Source organism: Diadema antillarum, unplaced genomic scaffold (genome assembly GCF_040938485.1).
Source record: "Diadema antillarum isolate AM-2024a unplaced genomic scaffold, OU_Dant_1.0 seq00000248_RagTag, whole genome shotgun sequence".
Lineage (NCBI taxonomy): Eukaryota > Metazoa > Echinodermata > Echinoidea > Diadematoida > Diadematidae > Diadema > Diadema antillarum.
Genome location: NW_027271292.1, coordinates 70,099 through 91,212, shown reverse-complemented (window position 1 = coordinate 91,212; position 21,114 = coordinate 70,099). Strand labels below are relative to the sequence as shown.

Here is a 21,114-nt window from a genome sequence, read left to right as displayed (position 1 = left end):
CTCACAGCCTACCATATAGTTTGTACATAAAATTGTGAATTTTTCAGTTTTTCACTCAAGCGCATTTATGCCCGAGGCTCAAATCCTGATATGCCTAACTGATTACTATTCTGATGTTATTCAACCAGGAATACCAATGCATCATGTTTTAGACTTCAATGACAGAAACATTTTTTTTTTTCGTACACGATGGAAAATTGTGATGTTATAACATAGTCAGCTCACTTATTTGCATATTCATATCCACGGTACAAGAAGTGTTTTGTATTTTTGAAATTAACAAAATTTGAAAATTCAATAACTTCCGTATTTTTCATCCGATTTCAATCAAATTTTTATTCTAGAAGATTCTACTCTTTTTTTTTAAATAGACTAACTTATTTCTGGACTGAAATTCCCCTTTAATACAGGAGAACTTAGGTAATGACTTGGTTATGAAACATACAGAATTCACGATTGCCGGTTGGTATTCTTCTGTAAGTTGGAGTGTTGCCGCTAATATGTCTGGAAGAAGATATACAATGTAGATGGGTAAATAGGTATTCGATCATTTACACATCTGAAATATTGTGCACTGTAGTCAATTAACCACTTAATATTATGATACTGAATATCAAGATGTTAGCAGCTAAGGGATGGGGGATGGGGGCATTGACCCTTTACCCCATTAGCCCGCAGCCCCTTCCCCCAGAAAAAACCCCAACGAAACAAGCAAAACAAAACAAACAAACTTTCTGCACCCCCACCTTAATTATGATCATATATCATAATCAGTCTTGTTACTTTCATCCTATGGACTATACAATTAAAGTGATCATTCTAAATGCAGTGATCGAGCGCCAAAAGAAATTAAACACGATGAATGGAGCCCGTATAGGTGTACAGTACAATTAGTCTAGCAGCCAGAAAGGGTCTTCGTGCACCCTCCTAAAAGAAAATTCTACGATATGTTCGAAGATCGTCAGAACCTGTATTTTCCGAATCCGGTTGTCGCCAGCGGGAAAAAAAAAAAAGGTTGCGCGCGCGTCTAATTTGCATATTTCTAAGATGGCCGCCGCCCGTTGCTATAGGAGACAGATTATATTGAATAACTTTAGTTAGGAATAACAAATTAGCATAACAATGGTATCATTTTGAAGAAAATTAAATTTCCTACAAGTTGATACCCCGTTTGATGGGATAAATAGTTGTTATGAAATATTAAAGAAGGAATTATGTTTTTTAACATTTTCTAAAAAAAAAATACGGAATTTGGTTATAACGTTCTTTTCAATACATTTAATATGCATTTACAAATAACATTTGAATTTTCCTAAAATTATCCCCCAAACATAGCAATTATCATGTGAAAACGGCTTTCCAATACACCAATTCCTTTAAAAGTTACACGACATTAAAGGGGATATGGTTCAATAGGTTTACATCAATATTTAAGGGTTATAATGTCCCCGCGCGCAATTGCGTATATAGGTTCTGTATGTGGGGTTTGTTGTAGATCACTGCTATCTATTGATCAAAAATCTCATCGAAATCGGCGAAGAAAGAAAGACAAATTACACTTTCTATTCCTTATATTGCTTTTTAGTGGATCACTATTTTCCATGATCGAATTTATTTTCGCTCGCCCACGTAGTATCTGTACAGTGTTCCTCTTTATTATTGTACATATATGTTGTTCTATAATTTGTCTCGTATATTACATGAATCTTTTGCAAGCGTTTGAACAATATCATTTAATGACATGTATACATTGTACTATGTTTTTGATTTCGTTGATTGGAAAATAAACTATGATTGAATTGAATTGAATATGAAATAAAAATGTTTTTTTTTTTCTATTCTGTGTTACCAAACTCAATCCATTCAGCTTCCCATATCAACAGTTTTTGTCTTTCTTGGATTCCCTCCAAGAACGTGGAATTAATCACAACTTATCTGATATTAAAGAGTTAAAGAAAAAAATTAGACATGACAGTTTCCTCTTATTCCTTTTCCTGATATAAAAACGAGACCAAATTGGTTAAAATTCATTTATTATGACTAAGCTACTCATTTGGAAATGCTATCATAGCTTGATAAGCATATCTATGCCCCGACAAACAAACTTACACCAAAAAGGTTGTGCCACCTCAGATGGTACCAGCAACCCATTTTCGGGTCTTGGCCCATGGACTATCACACACAAGCATTCATGCAGGGAAATGAGCTCAGTCGTGAATTTCGTGAATTTATTGAATACGCCATTAATGCATTCGTGGAGCATCAACTCGAATGCTTTATTTAGATGTTGTGCGGTATACATGTATGCCGCACAAGCGAAATAATTCTCACCATGCTCTAGCGTGAAATCAATTTATTTTTATATGATAAGATCGCACATTCTTTGGTGGTTCGCCTGGTGGTTTTTAAACATATTGCTCATACGTTTATCATTGCCAAGTAACTAATAGATAGATTACAAATACCAAGGAATGGCATTGAAAAAACGAATAGTTGCAAGTCAAATCCAGTCGCTTTAAAATTCTGGGTTTTTTTAATAAAAAATGATTTCATGCACTTAACTTTATTACATGGGTTGATTTAAATGCAATACAATGTAAACTTGGTTGTTAAATCCGGTAGGAGTGACTAATAATCAATATTATACAAAAATGAGAGAGAGAGAGAGAGAGAGAGAGAGAGAAAATGTTCTGGTTAAGTAGACCTTAATGCATGGATCTATAAAACATGAGGGAAATGTCAGAGGGAACATTAACCATGCATGCGTGTATGTATGTGGGCATGTATATACTATAGGTATATATATCACGTTTATATTTATGCAGGTTTGTATACGTTTGTGTTGTGCTGTGTGTTTGTGTTCAAGGATGTATGTGTATGACTAATGTGTTAAACAGATATATTCGGAGTGTAAATGTTTTAACCACAACGAATACAATATTTTCATGTTTTCCACAGAAATTAGACATCTATTATAATTTAGATAAATTTGCTAAAATTATTTGAAGTGTATCTACTATAAGCGCATCTGACGTGCAATCCACTTTATAGAACGCATGTAAGTTCCGCTGGAATAACAACTCATGCATGAATTAAATACACCATCCAATGTTTTCAGATATGTATGCCCTACTCGTCCGCCGATCCATTTTAGATAGAGTAAATATAAATGTGCATGATCGATACCCAAAAGATTATTGACATTGCACGTTAAACACTTTCACCAGGTTCCCATTGTCGCGCGTCTCGATATGCTAATACATGTATGTATACTATCTACCACAAATCGATTCTTAGTCTACGAGTGATCGTGGTGATCTTATCATGATTGGCTTATCACATCTTGAGGTCTATGGTGGTAATCGCGTTGATCGTATGTAGAAGAATTATTGGACCGTTCGAAAAATTACTACGATCAACACAATGTCTTTGACTGACATCAAGATTTGATTATCTGATGATCAGCACGATTAGTCCCCGAGTAAGACCACGATTTCGGGCGAATCGAGAAAGTGGAACCAGCTTAGTGAATTCCACGAGAGTGGTAACGTACCGTAAAGGATAATCAACACGACAGTTTCAATACCGTACATATCAATATTTACATATTTTCAAAGATTACTTCACCTATGTAATCTAGATTCTTCTTTATGCCTCCGCCACGAAGTGGTGCCGGAGGCGTTATGTTTTCGGGTTGTCCGTCCTTCCGTCCGTCCTTCTGTCCGTCCGTAATGAATTTTGTGGACAGCGTAACTAAAAAACCTTTTGAGGTATCCTAATGAAACCTGGCATTGTATGTGTATTGGGGATGAAATTGAGCCTATCAACTTTTGGGTGCACATGCTCATGGTCAAAAGTCAAAAGGTCAAGTCAAATGCTCAAATTTCACTATTTCCCCCATATCTCTGCAATGCCTGAAGATATTTTCTTGAAACTTAGTGTATACAGGCATTACCCAATTAAAATTCACTGGTAAAAGTTTGGGGTCATGAGGTTAAGGTCAAATGTGAAAAGGCCCAGTGAAAATGTTAAAATTTTACTTTTTTCTCTGTATCTTGGATATTGTTCAAGGTATCTTCATGGACCATAGTATATATGCATGCACTGACTGGAAGTTATTATCCAGGGAATTTGGGGTTCATGGGGTCAAAGGTCAGAGCAACACTTCAAAAATTTTACTATTTCCCTCATACCCTATTTATGCTATGCCAGCAGGACTTTTTTTAAAAACTTGGTGTATGCATGTATAACCCAAAATAGAGATTCTCTGGCATTTTTTTGTTTTTTGCCAAAAAGGTCAAAGGTCAAAGATCAAATGAAAGTGCTGAACTTACTTCTTCCTCCATGTCTTGGAAGTGCTCATGTTATCTTGAAACTTAGTACATATTTATGCATGTTCTGCCTGACAGTGATTCTCTTATGAATTTTATGGTCAAAGGCCAGATGAAAATGGTGACAGTTTTCTAGACTCAATACAGAAATTGCACTTTTTCTCCATACCTTGAAAATTACTCAATGCATAAACTTATGAAAGGGTGAAAGTCAAGTTAAGTCCTAAAATCCCCCCAATACATGCTCTCCTATTCATCAAATTAAACCTAGGTCAAGGAAGGTGAACATTCAACACGTTTGTGACAAACATGCCATTATAATATTTTGCCAATTTTGTGAAAATGTAATCACACATTGTCCACATGTACTATAGACCTATTAGGAGAATCATGCATTATGGCGGAGGCATACCAGTCGTCATAGCGACATTTCTAGTTTAACATTACAACGAAGATTAAGACTGTTATTAGCAATTGGTAATTAAGCGGTGTACGAAGACTAACTCAAACAATACATCATTATTTGAGTGGCTATTGTAATGTACAATTGATAAAAACCCAATAAATCTGTTTTTCTGGTTATACAGTGCGTATCAAAAAAAGGTAATCAAACTTTGGCGGGCTACTACTTTACAATTGTCAGCTATATATGGAGAGCTCAATGTTTTAAAGCAATAACAAATTTACTTCCTGTATATTATGGAAAGAAAGGCCACGCGAAAGAAACAAGATTAAATGCCCTGTTACTGGGAATTTGAAAACGATAATGACATTGTTTCCATTCGTGTTGTGTCGTTGGTTGGGCCCGTTTATCTATATCATGACGAACCTCCGGAATAACGAACCTTTGGGAAAAAAAAAAGAACCTTCGGAATAATAAACTGTGACCAATATTGTTATATTGTTCAAGCTTTAACGCCGGAATCTATGAACCTACTAATCACACTCTTTGAAAGGAAACACGCCGACAACCAACGACACAACAGGAATGGAAACAATGTCATTATCGTTTTCAAATTCCCAGTAACAGGGCATTTAATCTTGTTACTTTCGCGTGGCCTTTCTTTCTATAATAAACGAGAAGTAAATTTGTTATTGCTTTCAGCCGGCAGCATAGCTTTCGATGGCTTGTGATATATTAGAATTAAAACACTGAGCTCTCCATAGCTGACAATTGAGTAGCCCGCCAAAGTTGGATTACCTTTTTTTTGATACGCTTTGTATAACCTGAAAAACAGATTTATTGGGTTTTTATCAATTGTACATTGCAATAGCCACTCAAATAATGATGTATTGTTTGAGTTAGTCTTTGCACACCACTTAATTACCAATTGCTAGTAATAGTCTTAATCTTCGTTGTAATATCAAACTAGAAATGTCGCTATGACGACTGGTATGCCTCCGCCATAATGCATGATTCTCCTAATAGGTCTATAGTACATGTGGACTATGTGTGATTACATTTTCACAAAATTGGCAAAATATTATAATGGCATGTTTGTCACAAATGTGTTGAATTTTCACCTTCCTTGACCTAGGACTGAGCTCATTTCCCCTGCATGAATGCCTGTTTGTGATACCGGAGGTGTGAGTATGTGTGTGAAGATGATCAGAAGAATAGGAGTTGATGAAGAGAAGTTTGATTCTATGTTGGAAACCCATATCCTGGTAAGCCCGTTTCGGCCGTCATGAAATTACACCTCTCGTAAGGCCTTCACTCTATTTGGTGAAAAAAAAGAAGTAAACTAAAAGTGAAGCTGAGTAGATCAAAGGTGATAGCGAATAGAAAATTTAATTTTCTTTCATATTCCACAAGATTTAATGATATTTAATCAATAATTTGGATGTAAGAAGTGATATAGGGTCTCATACTTGCAATAATTATTATAGTATAACACGCGTTACGCAAGTGCGGCCGTCGGCATTATCCTTAAATTTCTTTATAACCGTATTGAACCTTTTCCCTTTAATGTCGTTTAACTTTTAAAGGAATTGGTGTATTGAATAGCCGCTTTCACATGATAATACTTATTTATGGGATTTAACTTAAGAAAAATTCCAATGTTATTTGTAAACAAATTAAATGTATGGAAAAAACATTACTGAAATCCGTATTTCTTGGGGAAATGTAAAAACAAAATCCTTCCTTAGTATTTCATGACAACTATTTATTACATAAAATGGGGTATTAACTTGTAGGCAATTTAATTCTCTTTGATATGATGATACTATTTTTATGGTAATTTGATATTCTTAACTAAAGTTATTCAAAAATAATCCGTCTCCTATATAGCAACGGGCGGCGGCCATCTTAGAAGAATGCAAATTAGACGCACGCGCGCGTAACCCTTTTTTCCCCTGGCGACAACCAGATTCGCACAATACAGGTTCTGACGATCTTCGAACATATTGTAGATTTTTTTTTTTTTTTTTTTTTTTTTTGGGGGGGGGGTGCACGGGGACCCTTTCTGGCTGCTAGACTAAATGATATAATTATTCTCTAAGATGGAGCGAGAGGATAGCGTTGGAATTCTTAGATTTTGTACCATAGTTCTTGTACGTAATAGTCTTGTTATAACTATAAAGTGTAACAGCATTGTTGGCATTTGAGCACATTTTGAGCACATTGAGCACATTTGAACATTTTTTTAATTGGTAGCTGGTCCTGTGATAATGTCTTTGTTGGCTAGATTTAGTTGGTGGTTTTTACTATTTCGACGTAGGAGTAGTCGAAATGATTTGATAAGATTCATGCTGGGTAATCTGTACTGTCTTACTTTCTGAAATATTTTATTTACTTGCACTACTGCAGTTCTTATATTTCTTAGAAGTGCTGTCTAAAGTTTTTGACTTATTTTACTCTTGGTATGTTCTATTCATTTATGTGGTTAGGATTGTCTGACATAACAGGGCTGAGGTAAGATTGTGATATCCAAAAATTTGTAGGTAGGACCTATACGTATATATAGGCATATGTTATATGTGACATTCTGAAAATTTAACGCGTATCATATAAAAAAACAAAGGGTTTTCTGGAAACATGTAAAGTATTGTATTTACATTGCACTGTCAGATATCCGACTTCTCTTCAGTTGTCCTCTCTTTATTTTGATGTTCTGGTCCTGCCTTGTAAAGGCTTACACAATAGCATTGCTCTAACGATAGGGGTTATTAATTTGGGTCTTGACATTGCTTGAGCAACATCCATCAACTGGGCTTATTTGTTTGTTTGCTGTTTTTTCTGTTATAAGTGATTCTATGATCTTGACAGATTTACTGGTAACTGCTATTTCACAAAACTTATTATTGTCATTGCTGTGAGTGCATGATTTGTACAGCGATATTCAGGACATCTCCCATTCCCTAAAAACAAACAAAGAAGCAAAGAAACAAACAAAACAAGAACAAAACAACAAAAATAAGAACAACAAGAACAAGAGCAACAACAACAATAACAACGAAAACACAGACACGCACAAAACGACGCCCGTAATCGAGTCCAATACAATGTACAATTGAAACACATGATGGAGCAATGGAAAGACTATTCTGTTCCTTGTATCCACGATTTTCGAATTATTAAACAAGAATATCCATACAAAATATAAAATTGCTACCCCGAAATTTGTTTTTGAACACACTCTCAAATCGGCGCAAGCGTTTCTAAAATCATACATCTGAGACATAATAAATTTTCATTGTAATTTCACTGTAATGGCAGGCTGCGAAAAGGTTAGAATAATAATAATAATAATAATAATAATAATAATAATAATGCTAATAATAATGATAATAATGATAATGATAATTATAATAATTATTATCATTATTACACTAATACATGTCTTGCAGCAGTACTTACAAATAATAATAATTAGATAATACTAATTATTATCATTATTATATTTATTATCCACATTATTATCATAAAGCACGAACTTCTTGCCATTCTTACAAAGACCCCATCAGCTCTGCTATAAAGAGGAATACTAAAGATGTAACAATTTGCATATGGAAATTACCCGCAATCTCACTCAAGGTGATTATAGATGAAAGATCACTGGAAATATTGCCATTCTCAAGACCCCACTCAGTTTATGGCATGAAGATGAACAAAGAGTTAAGGATTTGCAAAGTGGAAATTCAGCGCAAACTCTCCTCACGATTTTATATATTAGGATCGGATCCAGGAAGTCCGTATAAAAGAATGGCGCAAAAATAATTCTAGTGCTACTTCGGATTTCATTTCATTTTTTTCTTTTGCTTTAACAAAAAGCAAACGGGGGGGGGGGGGTGGAGGCGGCGCCCCCCCCCCCCCCCCCCCGATCCGCCACTGTTTTGTATGTATATATGGGTGTGTGTGTGTGATTTTTTTATTAGTTTATGAAACACTTATTAATGCAAGTAATGGTTAGCTGAATAGTAAAGTGAGACACAGGCAATTGGTGAAATAATTAGACCAATGAAATATGAAAGGGGAACATGATCTACTACACAAGAATATACCTATCAATTTTAATTCAATAAATGGAACTATTCAATTCAAATGAAATTTTATGTTTAATAATACATGTTTGTTGTCGATAAAGAGTAAAAGAAATCAAAACGTACAATCTCATTACCAAAAATGCATGTTATGAATAAAATAATTGCGTTCATGCATGGAAAAGGGAAAATTGAAATACGAGCCAACTGAAGTACATCTTTGCAAATTACAAATTACAATCTTGATTAAACAGGGTCCCTCCAGTCGTACTGCGCCGCCGGGCTAGACTCACGTAAATTCAGCAGGCCTATCTATACAATCATATATCAATCTGGCAATAAACAAACAAGAAGAAAGAACGGAGAAAATTCCCATGACTGTGGATTTTTTATAGTCAGGTTATTGTTCCTAACGTGATATTTCGACACTGCTGCTTTCGGCAAGATGTCAATCGTTGAAAACTATTTGATGAAGAAAGTGATATCTATGACTCAATTGGTAAGATAAACATTTCAAGGACTATATTGCTGGATGTAACAAACATTTCAACATGTGTTACCTCATTGGTTCTATACGAGTCTTTGCTGTAATTAGAAAACAAGCCAGGCTACAGATCGAATTTCATGGTTTAATTACTTTACTTCTTGTGTCTCGTTAATCATTACCTGCGGTTACCTCTCCGAACAAACATTACAACGGCTGTGTATATCCCTCCGTGTATCCAGTGATAGGTAAATCCATCTACATGTACGTTCTACTTTTTTTTTTTTTTGGGGGGGGGGGGGAGGGGTTGATGCGTAGTTCAATACAGTTTGGACCATCATACCTGACATTATTACCAACTCCTTACCACCATAATCAAGCGCACAATTTTCCAAGCGACAATCTGTAATTTCCATATAAACTCTTATCTTAAAGGAATGGTATAGTATTGGTGGAGAAGAGCAGTGGGCTTTTAACTTTCTTTTTTGTGAGATATCATGAAACCACTTGTAAACTAGTACAGGGCATACCCATTTCTGAGAAGAATCGAAGTTTATTTGATGAAAATCAGTTTTAGAATGGCTAAGACATCTTGAAACAATATAAAACAAAGCGATCGTAATAAAAGGTTGGTCCCGCCTTTCATAAGAATTGCCGTTTTTGAGGTATCTCAGCCATTTCAAACCATTTTCCATCAAATAAACATTGAATTTCTTTTGGAATTATATGCTCTTTAATATTTCATAAAAGTTACTCATTATCTCACCCAAACTGTACGATCCCTTTGATATTTAAGGGAATCCTATCAGTCTCATTCGATTAGAAATGAAAATGTGGCCATTTGTGATGATAGGATGCAGAAAAGCAAAGGACATTTAAAAAAAAAATAAAATTGGTGTCATGTAACAATAAAGATCTTCACTGATGTTAACTGTTATGGATTCGTGTGTTTTGTTTTTTCAGTCCTGGGATTAAGAGAAGAAAAACACGATAAAAGGTACGACAGGAAAAAGAAAGAAAGAAAAAGAAACCTACCTCCTTTTAGAAGTCGTCCCCTCTAAAGGACCATTAGCCATTTGAAACCCATGTATTATATATATATATATATATATATATATATATATGATATAAATATATATATATATATATATATATATATATGATATAAATATATATATATATATATATATATATATATATATATATATATATACACATATATGGGAAATGGGTACACCATAGTAAGAAATGATATGTCTTGGTTGGCCGATCGGAACACCAATAATATGTGAGCATGTGAATCGCTTTTATGTATTTGACCCATCCAGGAAAGGGGACAATAACTGTATGTTACTTTTAATCATCGAAGTTCTTAACTGTATATTATTTAATTCTCATTTGAAACATTAAAATGTATGTAGTTTTTCAAGAAACACGTATTTTTTCTCATGTAACCATTTTTTTTTTTTTTTTGCTTATATATCTCATTTAAAGGACCCCTCTGTATTAAAAACAGCGCGGTTATACGATAGCAGCACCGAGTACCATAAGGGCATGTATCCATTTCCGCATAATATATCTTTGTTTGTGTATCTTTTGAAGACGGAAAATGATATGCAATACAGAAATACAGTGCAATATGATAACTCGCGGTTTAGTGCTTGGCAACTCCACGCATTTTAGCTTATACTGCCCGCAACCCATGTTTGCCATAACTGCCGTTGCCAATATCAATCTACCGTATGAATATTAGGTCAATTTGACCCAACGATATTTTGTTTTTCTCACAGACAAATCTCATGACCAGATTTTTCTCTGCAACGGTAGCTAGATATACCCATTTCTTAAATACGGTCTAATGGAAAATTATCAAATATTTGATTTTTTTAAATGTTATTCTTTCCTTCTCAGTCACACTATGGGGCAGGGATAAGCACCTTATCATGCCTAAGTTTGTTTTTTTATATGATTATCATGGTATATTCATTCTAATGTTTAATCAAATCATTTTCTTTTTCTATGCGTTTCTTTATTTCTCCGAGGACCACCAAGATATTACATTATTTTTTATGAATTAAACGGGGTGGGGGCGGCAGCTTTGGTTTGCCACCCCGATCCGTGACGCCCCCCCCCCCCCGAAATTATTGATTCAAATTTGATTTTGATGGTCTATCGTTGTTGTTGTTTTTTTCCCCCTCATTGCCTGCGATGATTTGTAACTGACAATTTTGTTTAATACCAAAACAAACATGTCTCCAACCAGGAAGTGTTAATACTCGTAGAGACCTCGCTAACGCTCGCATCTGGTTTGGCCCGAGCGCTTTCCCTACTTTCATTTTTTCTTCAGCATTCATCACCACATAGAAGAGCGCAAACAGAATATCCAAGGCAAGGTATTCTGATCCATTACCTCACAAATCAGAGAAATATTTCAATCGGCAAATCAAGCAAGTGAGGTGTTTTCGGAGGGCAGTCGCATTCATTTCTACATCAGATTGAAGCCACCTTAAATGACTAGGGTAGTCGAGCATAGTAAAACTTGCGTGGGTGTTGTACTATTACTGAGCTAACCCAGTTGTCGTGACACGTAGTCTATCAAATTAGGCGCACGGTGATGAATACACGAGTAGCGAATCTGTGCTTGGGTCCTTTTTCTTTGTTCATTCCACGGAGCTCCATGTTTATTCTCAGCCTGTAGTACAATCAAAATCACGTGTCAATGACAGGACACAAATACTGTCTCATGCACTCATATGTCGATGTATTTTTTTCTCTTTTTTAGCACTAGAGATTTCCTGCGTTTATTAAAATATTATTTTTCTCGACTTTTGATTTCCTAAACCTGAGAGTGTTTACTGAATGTTTATTTCCATCCCGATTTGTTAATAAACAAACAAATAAACAAAGAAGAAGTCGGAATGATATGACCAACTTTAATTAGCAGACATGGTTCCGACTATTCAAACTTTTTCAACCGGAGCAACCAAAGCAAGCCTGTTAATTTTGACATCGACAATCCCCTACTTTTATAAACGTGTTTCTAGTTTATAGGTCTAGCAAAGATAAGAGAGCACACACCCAACAACTACCACTCTTCTACAACTTTGACAAAGACTAGTATATCGGTTAAGGGTTTCTCTTCGAACGACTGCGGCTCTGTGCGGTTTAAATGCCCAACTACCTGTTCGCGCACAGATAGGGAATGCTGCGAGTAGAACTATACACGGCATTTGCCCCATGAGCACGGAGTTCACCCGACTTAGGAAGTCTTGGCATCGCTGGTAATCACTGGTACTGCAGACTTGGAAGGTAAGGGGCCAAAACAAAGGCCTTGTAACTCGTCTCTCGCTATGTATGTTTACACTGGATCGTCAGTAGCGTAGATGTCATATCATTTCACCATAGCTTTTCAGTTCAGGGAGAATTTGATGATAACCAGTAGACTTCGAGTTTGCTCTGTATGTGAGCATCGGCAGGAAAGCATTCGTGCTCTCGACCAACGCCCATCAGCAATGTTGGGTTGAGCGCACACAAACGAGAAGGCAGTGTGTGCAAAAAAATACGGAAGTAGTTTTAGGAGTGAGTGAAACAGTATTTCTGTAGTGTAGAGCTACGTGAATGCAATAAGCTCGTTAATGATATTCGTATATTTGTACCAACAACTGCAATACTGCTAAAAGCCTCCTACTGTTAAACCCTGGTCAAACTTATATTAAAGTTATTGAAGTTGTTTGTGCATCACTCAGTTAACGCTATTAGTATTACGTTGCTTTCGTTGAAGAAAAAAGTAATAATTGGCTTACATGCTGTTCATGTAGATCTTTCTGATAATTCAACTCAATATCCTGACTTTGATTAGCATGCCTAGATCTTGAAGTAACCTAGTTTAGCATCAGATAGAACTTATACGTAGATCATAGGCCCTACTTATCTTCGTTGTCCCGAAAGCTTAGCCCCACCCCTTCATCTTCTCAAGTCATCTGCAGCTGTTTGCCGTGCTTCCGCATTGCCTCTAAAATGCATTTTATTCCTAACATTAAATTATATATGGTTGTGTAGCCTCTTGTTAGCTATAAAGAAAGCTTGACATAAGCATCTCTGTAGCAGGAGCTTTAACAGTGAAGCTGTCTTGACCACCATCTGAGGAACCTGTCAATCTTTAATAACTTTTAACATAACATATCGTACACAACAGGGACTGCACCCACCTCAAACCCTTTCTGGAGTCGATGGCCTCTAGCTGCTACAGAAAACATTTAGTGCAGGGTGCTCCATGGATGTGTGTGCGGGTCTTTTGTTTGTATTCTTTTCTTCTTTTGTTGTGTGGCTTTTTTCCATATCCATTCCGCATATTGATAATAGGATCCTATTATGCGTGAAAAATGTGATTATATGCATGCGTACAACAGTAATTATTTTTGGTGTGTGTGTGTGTGTGTGTGTGTGTGTGTGTGTAAATTGATGTTTTACCAACAAAGACACATTCTCGTCTTTGATATTTTGCCTTGATGGGGAATGAAATAATTTCTCAGCTTGATATCGTTGATAGACACATTCATAATAATGTTTTACCAAAGTGTTACTGACGCTGTTATTCTTGTAACATAATAGATCGTGAATGTAACTGCAATCAGTTTGATACATAGTTTTGTACCTTATACATTCGTGATTGCTAGTCATGCGGAATAAGCGATTAGTCAATGTCCGTCTTTACAAGAGTCGTCTATGCTACTACTTCATATGCAGCAGTGGGGTAAATATATTTTTTTTTTTAATGACACATTCATGCCTATCAGGTTTGCGCTAGAGGGAAGACTGCACTGGTCAATCATTGATAGCTTTAGCCTGGAACACGCTTATATCAAAGCGAGGAAATTGTGTTGGAAAAAAAAATCAAGGGACTATTTCACCGCAATTTCAGTTGCTTTGTTTTGTTTTGTTTTGTATTGTATTTTTGTCGGATAATCTTCAACCTTCAACATGCGCAGGTGCATGATAAGACAAGTTTGTGTAATTTTAAATGTCTTTCTGATGATAGTTATTGTCCACAGTGGTGACAAGGAAGTAAATGCAACCGAGATACAGCCATGCTTCAAAGTTGTTTGTGGTTGAACCCTTGTGTACACGTTATTATTGATGTCCTTTCCACCACGACGAAAGTAAGCTGCTTCTGCACAAACTTCCGTCTATTCCGTTTTTTTTTTTTATATCGAAATCTGTACACGTATACACTCTATAATATGAGACAGTATACACTCTATAATATGAGACTGTACAGAAACCCTGACAGGGTGCAATATCATTTGAAATATCTTGTTAAAAGTACTTAGGATACTTCTGCAGTAGTTTGATTTTATTTTCACAAGGACTCGAGGGATACCCATGAATCAAACGAGGATATTGATAATGTTCGAAGGTTGAGTTGACAAACAAGGAAGTAATAATAATAATGATAATAAACCATTTTTATAGAGTACAAATTACATTCAAGTCTCTAAGCGCTTTTAGAAATAAGATAAGACAGATACATGTGTAAGAACACACAAGTACAAAAGAAGAAATTACATATATATCAATTTAAAACATTATTAAACAATTTACAAAACAATGAAAGTTACTTTACAAACACATGAGACTTCAATAAAGACTCGAACTGATCTAATGATGAACATTCTCTAATATCATTGGGGAGCTGATTTCAAAGTTGAGGTATTTAATATTAAAATGATCGTTGACCGTATGACTTAGTTACTATCACATTAAACGGTTTTAACAATATTGTTTGGTGCTTGAGCGAAGTTGTCTGGGAAGTTGATATTCCTGGAGGAGCTGTTGCAAATAATGAGGAGCTAACTGATGTTGACGTTTATATGCAATTACAAGTAACTTATAAACTAACTTATAATTTGACTGGCAACCAGTGCAACGTGTGTAATGTTGAAGAAATAGAGTCATATATATGTGAGTTCGGGTAACCAATCTTGCAGCTGAATTTTGAATTCGCTGCAGTCTACCTAACATTGAATCTGACAAACCATATAACAATCCATTACAATTATCAATTCCACTCATTACAAAAGCATGTATAAGCCGTTCTGTCGCACTTTGATCAAGATAACGTATGATTGAACCAATTCTATAGTCCAAATGACGCTGTATACGACATATACTGTTAATAATAGATGATCAGTCAAAGTCAATTGATCGTCAAAAAGAACCCCTAAATTGCGTGTACATCCCGTAGGACGAAGAATAAACTCATTGAAAGTTATCGGAGGAAGCAAACTCCTTGTCCTGAAACGTGAACATATATGAAGTAATTCAGTTGTCTTCATTGATTGAGAGGCTGTTTAAAGGACAAGTCCACCTTCATATACATAAGGATTGAGAGAATGCAGCAATATTAGTAGAACACATCAGTGAAAGTTTGAGGAAAATTGGACAATCCGCTCAAAAGTTACGAATATTTTAAGTATCTGCGCAGTCATTGCTGAAAGAAAAGACTACTACAGTGTATGATGTCACATGCGTACAACTATATAAGGAAAATAAAAAGAGAATTTCAAAAAACTTTACTTTTTGAATAAAGTGCACGTTTCTTCGACTTGCTACTGACGTATATTAAGGGTAATATTATTCCACTGCCTTCTGAAAGAGAGAAGTCGAGTGTTCTTTCGTTATGCGAGAAAAATGGAAATATGTTGAATTTTCTTTATTCTTTCTTTACATCGTTGTACTCATGTGGCATCACAAGCTATGGCAGCTGGTCGACGTCCGCCCGTCGATGACGACAGACTGAGAGCGATTATTGATGCAAGTCACTCAAGTGCTGTGCCACAAAAACCAAATCTGATATGAAGCCGATGTTCATGACATATCGTGTCAAATGCCGCAGAATAATCCAGCATTAAAAGAATAGCTTCTAGACCCTTAGGCTGCGTTCGCATAGAAGTATTCGGTATTCGGTATTCGCTATTCGCTATTCGGGCACCGAGTACACCATCACCCGCACCGTCAACTCACCATCCCATGCAGTGAGGATTTCTTCCTCCTGCATCCCAGCAAATCTTATTAACAATTTCTAAACTGCATCAGAATGTCAGTCTACATGCTTATTTTTGCTAAAGGGCAAATCCAGACCAAAATTGTCATTACTTCATAAACGAGAGACGGTATACGCTGCAAGAAAATCGAACAAGCTCGATTCCCACTATGCTATACTATTCGCAGCTATTCAGTATTTTCAAATAGTGCCCTCCAATGTGAACCGGTGTTAGGAAATCCTATCGTTCGATTCAAGCTATTCGCGTGCCCTCGAAAACGAGCCCCGAATACCCGAATAGTAGGCCGATCGCAGCCTTAGGATTCTATGTGAACGCAGCCTTTGCCATTTAGCAAAAGCATGTAGACTGACATTCTGATGCAGTTTGGAAATTGTTAATAAGATTTGGTGGAATGTAGGAAGAAGAAATCCTCACTGCATGGGATGATGAGTTGACGGTGCGGGTGATGGTGTACTGGGTGCCCGAATAGCGAATACCGAATAGCGAATAGCGAATACCATACTTCTATGTGAACGCAGCCTTATCGATAGTGAGAAGAAGATCATTGGACACCCCAAGTAAAACTGTTTCCACACTGTGATTTCTACGATACGCAGATTGCATGCTGGCATTCAAGCTGTTTTCCTCGGTGTATGACTGTGTCTGTAAGGCTGCGTTCACGTAGAAGTATTCGGTATTCGTATTCGGTATTCGCTATTCACTATTCGAGCACCGAATACACCACCACCCGCACCGTCAACTCACCATCCCATGTAGTGAGGATTTCTTCCTCCTACATCGCAGCAAATCTTATTAACAATTTCTAAACTGCATCAGAATGTCCGTCTGCATGCTTATATTTGCTAAAGGGCAAATCCAGGCCAAAAGTGTCATTATTTCATAAACGAGAGACGGTATACGCTGCAAGAAAATCGAACAAGCTCGATTCCCACTTTGCTATACTATTCGCAGGTATTCAGTATTTTCAAATAGTGCCCTCCAATGTGAACCGGTGTTAGGAAATCCTATCGTTCGATTCAAGCTATTCGCGTGCCCTGTTTTAGACAGGAACTTCTGATTAGCAATATTGGTCTGTAATTTTTCATGTCTTCAGCATCCAGGTTATTATTCTTTAATTAGCGGCTTCACATGGGCACGCTTGAAGACATCAGGATAAACACCTTGTTCAAATGACATGTTTATAACCCGAGCTATGATGGGAGCAAGCTCTTCTTTACACTTTTTCACGAGACATGTAGGGATGGGATCAAGTGCGCAGTTTTTTGATAATCTTAATGACTTGCTGAACAGACACTGATGAAAAATTGTCAAAGGTTACGGGACACGTACGCTCGACACGAGGAACATTTTCTGCTGTGCTTCACCTACATTAGGAAAAATGTTTATAAATGCCTATATACCAATGACTTTTATGACTATGATGGCTATGAGAACCTTTATCGCCATTTTTTTTATAAGTACCATCACACAACGCTGAGTACCATTAGTCAATTGTTGACTAATTTACAGTGACTAGAAGCTATAATGTTCCCCAGCGAACCAATTTATCGTGTGCATGATTGCTGCTTCCTTGTCAGGGAAGAAGTTTTTATTCGATTCAGACGGAAAGCGAACGCTTCCGCGCTCACTTTCCTTAAAGGCATGATTTATCATTCGCAGATGAAACAAAAACCCAGCATTAGTGCTTCAAAATAGTTCTAACATGACTTGAGTTAGATTAGAAACAACCAATGTAAAAAATTGAACCAGTATAATCGATGTTAAATATTGTTAAATATGCAAAATGTGTACAATAGTTCTAATAAAAATGTTTCCGGACTAAACCGTCTACAGTTATGGTTAATGAGAAAAACAGTGATATCTCCTTATATTTCATGCTTTATTGCAAAAATTGTATACAAATGTAGATAATTATAGTAGGATGTTTTGTGATACAACTGACGTGACGTATATACATCAAAAGTGATATTTTTAACATTTTTTTTTTTAAATGACTGCCCCAAAAGCAGTTGCGGATGATTTTTCAGATTTTGGCATTTGAACATCTGTAAAGTGCTTATACTGGATACACTTGTATTAGTTTCAGAGTTTAAAGTGATTTGGATAGAGAATAGGAATGTTTAAAAAAAATCATAAAAATCACAGTGAATAAGGATGATGACATAGCAGCTTCACATTTCAGTGCGAAGAAAGAAAGAAGAAAGCAAGCATAATACATTCTACACAGGTAAAGTTGTATGATGATGAATTACTTTGCTTTATGATTTTTATAATAGGTGAGCCTTCTTTGTCATTATCCTTGTTCAGTTTCTTTTTTTTCAGAGCGTTGTTTCTCCGTTCAAGGACCACAATAAATTCCACAAATCTATTTATGGTATCGAGCTATGTAGGGTTGCTACATGATGAGAAATTATGAAAATTGTCCGAAATGTCCCTTTAAGACTAGTTTTTAGTCAGTTGTGTGAAGTCAAGTTAAACTTACAACTTTCTCCGTTGTTGCAGCAGACGCAGTAAATGATCACTTTAACCAGGGAGGTGGAAAGAGACACGTAGCGCAGTACTTACCTTGGAGGTCCTCGGAAATAAAAGGGGGTGGGGTTCTCTGCTTCATGGGTTTCGCAGATTCACCTTGAGCTGTTGCAGAGGAAAGCATGCTACTTCACTTCTCTTTGCAGGAAGCTGGCTTCTGGCATCTTGCATCGTGGAGCTACATATGTATTTGACTCTGTCAATCGTGTGTGTGTGTGTGTGTGTGTTGTTTTGTTTTGATTTTGTCTTTTTATCGTTTTTTTATCAAACTTTTCCTTACCATGCCACTGGACTGTTGCATATTATTATTGAATGACTGTATACCTTTGTATTCATGGACTTCTTAATGTCAAGATATTGGTCAAGGTGTAATCTTGTGTGCAAGCTGCTGGTAAACCTTCGATCTGCGAACTGAATTTTCCCGGAATCCATGTTTATCAGGAAATGAATAATTAACACTGCTATTGAGAAGTGTTTATACCTGAAATGTTAATGAAGTTTTAGAACTCTCATACGCTGTTTCCATATGCGCTCGTCATAGCTTGACACGTCATTGACTGACAACTTTGCCTTGAAACACACACACACATACACACACACACACACACACACACAAACCATTGGCCAACCCATAACATGGCTATGCTAAGAGAAACGCAAGAAAATGATTAATGGCGTTTATACGGAATTCATTTAAATGTATATACATTAATTCGTGCGCGACATTTGTAGATCCATGGTCTAGAGGTTTAATACATTTGAGTTCCAACTGGCTGCAATTATTCAAATAGTTGTCAGATTTCTATTGATGTACAAAAGATTTCCACAGGTGCACTTGTGCCTTTGATGATCGATGTTCCAAGCCGCCGTCTTGCTGAGCAATCTGAAGATTCATTTTGAACGCTAACATAATGTTGGGCATATTTTGCTTATTTCTTAAATGAAATGAAATTTCATTTAATGATAAAGCATGTAAAACAAAAGTCAATCCCGTCCAGAAATTTGTGCAAAAGTGTAAATCAGGACTGTATCATGCTGTGAAAATGTTTAAAACTGTACCATGCTGGAAAGACGGTTTTATCACTTTTCCACTGAATTCCGACAAATAAAACTAATATGGAATAATCTTCGAGTATAATTCTTTATTGATAGATATATATCAAATGAGTCGCGCCCGGGCATGCCCAGTCGAGTAATTATCATCCTTATTTCAGCATTTTTTGCGCAATTTCTATTCGCGCGCATCCTCGTGTCTGTACCACCTACCTTTTATAAGAAGGGATAGCGAAAAGTAATTACCATCACAAAGACATATCTTCCTTAGAAAGTGGCTGGTGATTATGCAATGAGACATGAGTCAATTGTCTTCTTATCTTCGAGGCAGCTGGCACATGTTTCAAATATTTTGAGCGGCGGCATCGAACATCTAGCAAAGGAAATAAGACGGTTGTGACTCCATTCTCTTGAACCTCCGCCCTTCTCATCCTCAACAGACGTTTGCTATGTTGTTGTAATTGTCGTGCTATCGAATGATTCAAAGCTGAGCGACTTGATATAGTACATCAAAAATGCATAAGAGGAAGATTTAAGTAAGATTTTTTCAATCTCATGAACGTTCTTAATCGTCTTGACCACGTACGACTGTATAATGTAAATGATCTGGACTCTCATGTGTCGTATACCATCGACCACGTGCAGTAGAAATGACTTATTGAAGGGACCTCTAATGAAGCATTAGCAACACAGCAACATAGAAGAGGATTGTATGACCCTCAATAAAGAAGATCACGCTAAATCTGGTTTTTTTTTACATTTCCGCACACACTGTTTCATTGTAATAATGGCTGTTTTTTGTAGGGCAATAATGTCAGTATTAATCACTGCAAATGTGTGCGTGTGTGTGTGTGTGTGTGTGTGTGTGTGTTTATTTGAGGGGTGTTTTGACATGACTGGACATAGTTTAAGTACGGACGTTTCCTGCGGCTGCAAGACACATCAAGTCTATACATCAAGCATTCTCGGTAAACCTAACCTTTCCATGAAAACGGCAAGAACATGCTTGCCGATCGAACGTAGGGAGTGAGTAGGCCCTTTTCAGGGCTACATGCATGAAACAATATTAGAAAGAATATATAGTGCACCGTGAAGCCTTCTACTACTAACCCTATCCAACCAGCCAATTGCTACGCGGAAGTATCCTACTCAATTATAGTAAAACTAA

The 21,114-nt window shown here is 36.4% G+C and overlaps 1 protein-coding gene across 1 annotated transcript in view; it reads left to right on the top strand.

Moving 5' to 3' along the window:
• The first annotated feature begins 12,525 nt into the window (after positions 1-12,525).
• Positions 12,526-21,114, top strand: part of LOC139729668 (gelsolin-like protein 2) — a 31,661-nt gene continuing 23,072 nt past the window's right edge. Inside the window, exon 1 of the mRNA XM_071640595.1 lies at positions 12,526-12,609. The gene's annotated coding sequence lies outside the window, so the exon portion shown is untranslated. The remainder of the gene's footprint in view (positions 12,610-21,114) is intronic.